Source organism: Humulus lupulus, chromosome 5 (genome assembly GCF_963169125.1).
Source record: "Humulus lupulus chromosome 5, drHumLupu1.1, whole genome shotgun sequence".
Taxonomy (NCBI): domain Eukaryota; kingdom Viridiplantae; phylum Streptophyta; class Magnoliopsida; order Rosales; family Cannabaceae; genus Humulus; species Humulus lupulus.
In genome coordinates, this window is record NC_084797.1 from 37154469 (window position 1) to 37160870 (window position 6402).

Sequence of the window (6402 nt, forward strand, 5' to 3'; positions counted from 1 at the left end):
CTATGTACTCCCCACGGTTACTAGAGTACAATCATTCATCCAACTGCCAGAAATTGCAGCCAATAATTTTGAAATTAAGCCGAAGATTCTGCAAATGGTCTAGTCTACTATCTAGTTTGGTGGAATCCTACTGAGGATCCCAATACACACATAGCCAATTTCCTGGAGTTGTGTGGAACTTTTAAATATAATGGGGTCACCGACGATGTTATTAGACTGAGATTGTGCCCGTTCTCACTGCGGGATAGAGCTAAAAGTTGGATGAACTCTTTTCAAGCCAATTCAATCACTACATGGAAGGCATTAGCTCTGAAATTTATTGCTAAATTTTTCCCTCCATCCAAGGCCACAAAGTAAAGAAGGGAAATTAATAACTTCTCTCAATTTTATGGAGAGTCTCTTTATGATGCATGGGAGAGGTTTAAGGAGCTTTTGTGGAAGTGTCCTCATCATGGGATTGAAAATTGGATGATAGTCCATAATTTTTACAACGGTTTGTGTGGGATGACTCACACCATTATTGACGCTGCAGTAGGTGGTGCTTTCAAGAGAAAGAGTGCTAATGAGGCTTATGAATTGCTTGAAGAAATGGCCATGAATAACTATCAGTGGCCTAGTGAACGAGATAAAAATAAGAAGGTAGCAGGTATGCATGAGTTGGATGCTATTACTGCTCTCATTGCTCATGTTGCTTCATTGACCAAGAAACTGCAGCAAAATTCTATGGCCACTCAAGTCATGCAAATCCAAGCGGTATGTCATAATTATGGTGGTCCTCACCCATTTGAGCAGTGCATGGTAGTTGAGATGAACAACTCCATTCCCATTGAATGGGTGAATATGATGGGAAATTTCAATAGGCAAACTAATAATCCATTCTCCAACCCGTTCAATCAAGGGTGGAGAAATCAGCCTAATTTTGCATGGAGAAATAATCATGGTCCTCAACAAATTCAGCAGTCTATGCTTCAAGCTCCACCTTAGGCACCGTTACAACCACCAGTACTACCTATTGCGAAAGAGAAGACAAATGAGTTACAAGTTTCACTGTTAACTCTGACCAACTCTCACTCTCAATTTATGATAGAAACTCGCTCATCCATCAGAAATCTTGAGATGCAAGTTGGTTAGTTGGAAAATATGTTACAAAGTAGGCCTTAAGGAAATTTTCCAAGTAATAAAAAGGTGAATCCTAAAGAGCAGTGTAATGCAATCTCTTTGAGGAATGGGAAGAAGTTGGAAGAGCCAATCAAGAAGTCTAAACCTGCACCAAAAGTTGATGTTGAGAATGAGGGTAAGGTAGAAGAAGAGGTTATTGAAGACATTGAGAAGAAGTAGCCACCAGTGAGTTATGAGCACCACATCAAGATTCCATATCTCAGTGACTTCAAAAGAAGACACTTGACAAGAAGTTTTTGAAGTTTCTAGACATTTTTTCAAAACTTCACATTAACATACCTTTTGCCGAGGCACTTGAACAAATGCCAAGTTATGTGAAGTTTATGAAGGAAATCATGTCAAAAAAAAAAAAAAAAGAAGTTGGAGGATTATGAAGTAGTGGTGCTTACTGAGGAGTGCAGTGCTATTTTACAGAAGAAACTACCTCCCAAGCTTAAAGATCTAGGTAGTTTCGCGATTCCTTGCTCAATAGGAGATACTGTTATGACCAAGGCCTTATATGATTTAGGTGCTAGTGTAAATATAATGCCCTTATCTATGTTTTGGAGGCTGAAATTGGGAGAAGCTTGCTCCACTACTGTGTTCTTTCAAATGGCAGACCACTCTGTTAAGTAACCTCGTGGAGTAATTGAGGATGTCTTAGTTACGGTTGGCAAATTTATATTCCATGATGATTTTATTATTCTAGATATGGAGGAAGATGCAAACATTCCCATTATTTTGGGAAGACCATACTTAGCCACATGGAGAGCACTAATTGATGTACAAAATGGGGAGTTGAAGATGCGAGTGCAAAATGAAGAGGTAACATTTAATGTTTTTGCAACAACTGATATTCCAACTTGTTGTAAAGTGAATGTGGTAGGAATTTGGAAACCACCAAGAGAAAAACCAATGTTGAAATTGGTAGTCGAGCAGTTCGTCATTGTTTGACACGGTTCATATGGGGTTTTCTTTGGAAATTGTTTGGGTGAATTATTGGTTTGTAAGTTCATATTCTTATTATTGAGTAATTTTTGTGGTTATGGTTGAATAGGCATTTTTGGATTAAATCAGGTTGTCAGTGTGGTTTAACTGAAATTCTGGATTGTTTCTACAAATCAGGATTTTGGACTTTTGTGTGAGATTTTCTAAAATTGTGGCTAATTCAGTGTTGTTGACTTGATTCATAAGTTTGTGTCGTCCGTGTTTTTGAGTTTTCTAGTTTTGTGAGTTTAGTGTGAGTCTTTACTCGAGGGCAAGTAAAGGTTAATTTTGGGGGAGTTTGTTGAGTCTAGTTTTGTGTTGTGTTTAGGTTGTGCTTTAGGTAGTTTTTACTAATCTTTTAGTTGTTTAGTGAAGTATTATGCTTTTTTTTTGCTTGTTTTCAGGTTTTAGCTTATAAATAAAGGAAAAAAACAATTGGAGAAAATTGTCATAAAACTGATGAAATTTTTTCTTTTTGGTGTTTATTCTGTGAAAAGATGAATCCTCAAGAAATTTTATGGCTTCGGTGAATTTTCGGTACCAAAATCACAAAAATTGAAGAAATTGTTAAGGGCCACGGCACTATGGTGTTGACCCGCGGCTCGGTCCAAGGCAGAAAGCCTATTTTTTGAGGATAGACAATGGGCCGCGGCGCCGGAACAGAGGGCCGCGATGCACCTAGCTTTGTCTGCCTAGAAAATTGACATTGGCCGCGACGCTGAAGAGGTTGGGCCGCGACGTGTCTAACGTCCATGTGAAGCCTAAATTGGCACATGCCGTGGCGCTTGAATAGCTGGGCCGTGGCCCACATTTCTTCTGAAGAAAAAAAATTAGGTTTTAAACCAAATTTTGAGAGGAGAGAAGAGGATGGAGGGGGGGACGAATTTTGAAGTGAAGGAATACATCGTGGAGCATCTTCATTCACTCTCTAGAGTTCTTTTTCTTTTACCTTTGAATTGTATGTTATTTTTCATTGTTGTTCATGTTTAGAATGATGATTATGAACTAAATTATTTTCTAGGGTTCTTAATGTAATCCCTTGGATCTTTGTTGTTTTCTATGAGGATTTCATGATTCTTTCTTCACTTCTATTCTAAATTATTTGATATGTTCTTAATGCTTGTGATAGCTTGATCCCCATTTTCATGATTTATGATTTTGATTCAAAATCTGGAAAGTGAGAATTGATTATGTTATGATTGAATAATCACAATTTTCGTATTGGATGAAAATACCTATATGAATTGTGTAGTTTTAGGATTATTGTGTTCAATGCCTTTTATGTGTTGGAATTTATCACATGAATTTAGAAAATCCACATGTATATTGAGTTCTTTGTTTCTAGAAAAAGAGTAAGAATTGTTTTTGTTAATCCACTATTAGTTTAGGAAGAAGAATTGTGAAGTCTGATTAGCGAAATAATAAAGTGAATAGATGATGAAATTAAAATCCCTAGTTCTTTATTTTTGAAGTTTTTACAATTATTTGCTTTCTTTCATAGTGTTATTTTATGTTTATTGCTTTTGTTATTTTAATATTTTTTAAACCAATTTATTGTTGACCAAATAGAAATAGAAAATTAATTTGTTGGTAATTAGTAAATCAATCTCCCTGGGAACGATCTTTATTTATCATTGTATTACTTGTGTCGATTACGTATACTTGCGTATCAATTTTAGCAAACAATACTTACTGACTCGTTCATCTTAACATACATACTTAGTGTTTCGGAGGAACAATCAAACATAACTTCACATATCTTAACATATCTTACCATAGCATCGACGGGTGTAAATTGGTTACACCGATTACCTAGACTTCTAGAAGAATTTGACATACTTTCTTAGTCATAGAGATTTGATTCTAGAATCAACTTACTTATGTGTCACAAAGTTTAACCGCACTCTATTGTTACGGGTGTTATACCAAACTTCTTACATATTGCGGAATCAACTTACTTATGTGTCATGGAGTTTAACTAAACTCTTATGTCATGGGTGTTAAACCGGACTTCTTACATATTGCGGTGGCCAACCGACCTTAGTTACATAGTTATCGATGGCGAACCGGTTTCTTACTTAGTTCCTGGTGGCTAGCTGGAGTTCATAGTCGTCACCGTAGTTAGCTAGAATACTTACCTTAGTCACGAGTATGCGAATCCTCTAGGACCACGGTCTTGAGTAAAACTTCTAAGACTAGTTCTAATTTTTAGCTTATATCTTAGTTGTCTAAACTAGTCATAATTGTGTTGTAGCCAAACAAATCATAAGTTGTCTTACCCGGATTCCTTAGTACTTGCTTGTGGAAATCTTCTGTAACACCCTGGGTAACCAAGACTGTTACACTGTGTGTTTAAAATAGTGCAAGACTTGCTAATCAAGTCGTTTGAACATGAATGTGATTCTAAAGTCAACTGACAAGTTAGGGTTAAAAGATTTTAATCATAAAATAGGTGACTTTCATTAAAATAAAAGTTTGATACATGGGATCCCAAAAATAATGTTTACATGGTGGTTACAACCCTCAAAAGTAAATACAACTGCAGATAGCCTAAATGGAAAAATAATTTTTTTGGCTCTAGTCCCTATAAATCCCTCGGCCATGGCGGTCGAGCAGCTGCTGATGTACACACTGCCCCCAAAGCTCTCAACCTCATGGCTGGTCCAACATTCCCTTGCCTTTACCTGAATCACGTAGAACCCGTGAGCCAAGGCTCAACAAGAAACTAAATTCAACAAGCATAGATAACAAGAGAGTGTGCATAGTAAACTTTAGATCAACCAGTTCAAACAACAACAAAATAAAAGTACTAAGCTAGGCAACAATAACAATTTAATTTAAACATATAATTCAATCTTACTACAATTAATTAGGTGACAACGCCCTTAGGCCGAGCCCTCTAGTTATTTAGCTAATCCCGGCTTAGGCCGAGATGAATTCAGTATGCCTAACATCAGCTCCGACTCCCTTAGGCCAGACTTTCACATCAACATGGCATACATACAAGTTGCGAAGCACACAATCGAAAGCAGCACGAGCTAACCTTCCTATCCAAATATTTCTAATCATAAATACATTTATAATCTTACATATGTTCATTTACAGGGGATCTCAGACCTAATCACAAATCGGGTGCAGTATTCTACCTCGGATCCCGAGCTAAAGATGTATAGCGGTCCCGAGCACGATACTCAATTTTGAGCCTTAATGGTAACCCTAGTCATAGGAGAAAATGGATAACTATTAAAATCTAATCAAATTGAATGCTTTGGAATAAAATACTAGCCTCTAGGACCTCAAATTCTACTAAACCGGGCAGTAGAATTCGTCCCGAGCGCTTAGGTTTTAGTCCTCGAGCCTAAAACCCTATTTTGGCAAAGGCTGCCTATGCGGGCCGCGACCAAGACCTAAGGGTCGCAGTGCGCCCCCAAGTCAGAGGCACCAGCCCCAACTCCTAAGGGTATGCAGGCCGCGACTTGCCTCTCTAGGCCGCGGCGCGCCTAAAAAATAGCTAGCCCCTAAAGCTTCTGGGTTCATGTGAGCCACGACGCCCATGAACTGGGTCGCGGTGCGCCCCCGCGAACCCATAAATCCTAGCTTCTTTTCTGCATTTTTCCCCCAAATCAAAGCTACAAAATTCCATTTAAACATACACCTAAGCCAATACTATGTCCAAAACTCTCAATATCACCTCACAAACAACACATATGGCCTAAAACACTAGCTCAAACTTCCTTAAATCCCAAATTCAAACACTAACTCAAGTATCCCTAAGCCTGCCCAAAACCCAACCAGAAATTCAACATATTAGAGAATGTAATCTTACCTCAGTGGTAACTTTAATCCTCAACTGTCCCCTTGTATGCTCCTGGCTTAATTCCTCAATTTTCCCAGCTCAATTCCTGAGATTTTCCTTCAACAACTTCCCTAAGCCTCCAAGCACAAGAGAGGGTGAGAGAGAGAACGTGAGAGTGAGAAAAAGAGAGTGTTGAGAAGTGTTTCTAATGGGTTCTGGTTGTTTCCTGAAGCCTACTCTACTATATCCTTAATCATAAAAACCAAAATACCCTTAATGATTACTCAACCCCTTTGTTGCCCATAAGGGAAAAACGGTCATTTGCCCCGTATCCCGCTAATTCCAAAGTCATCTTACAAATTTCCAATTAATCCCGACATACCCAAATAATTACCAAATGTTTACCCGCTACTCAATAAGTCCCAAATATAGGTTAAATTTCCTAGAATACCCCTAGGCTC

At 38.1% G+C, this 6402-nt stretch overlaps 1 non-coding gene across 1 annotated transcript; it reads right to left on the minus strand.

The window, feature by feature from the left end:
* Positions 1–351: 351 nt before the first annotated feature.
* On the minus strand, positions 352–458 carry LOC133781268 (small nucleolar RNA R71). The gene has a single exon (XR_009870051.1). It is a non-coding gene; the product is annotated as a small nucleolar RNA R71 (small nucleolar RNA).
* Between the last annotated feature and the right edge of the window lie 5944 nt (positions 459–6402).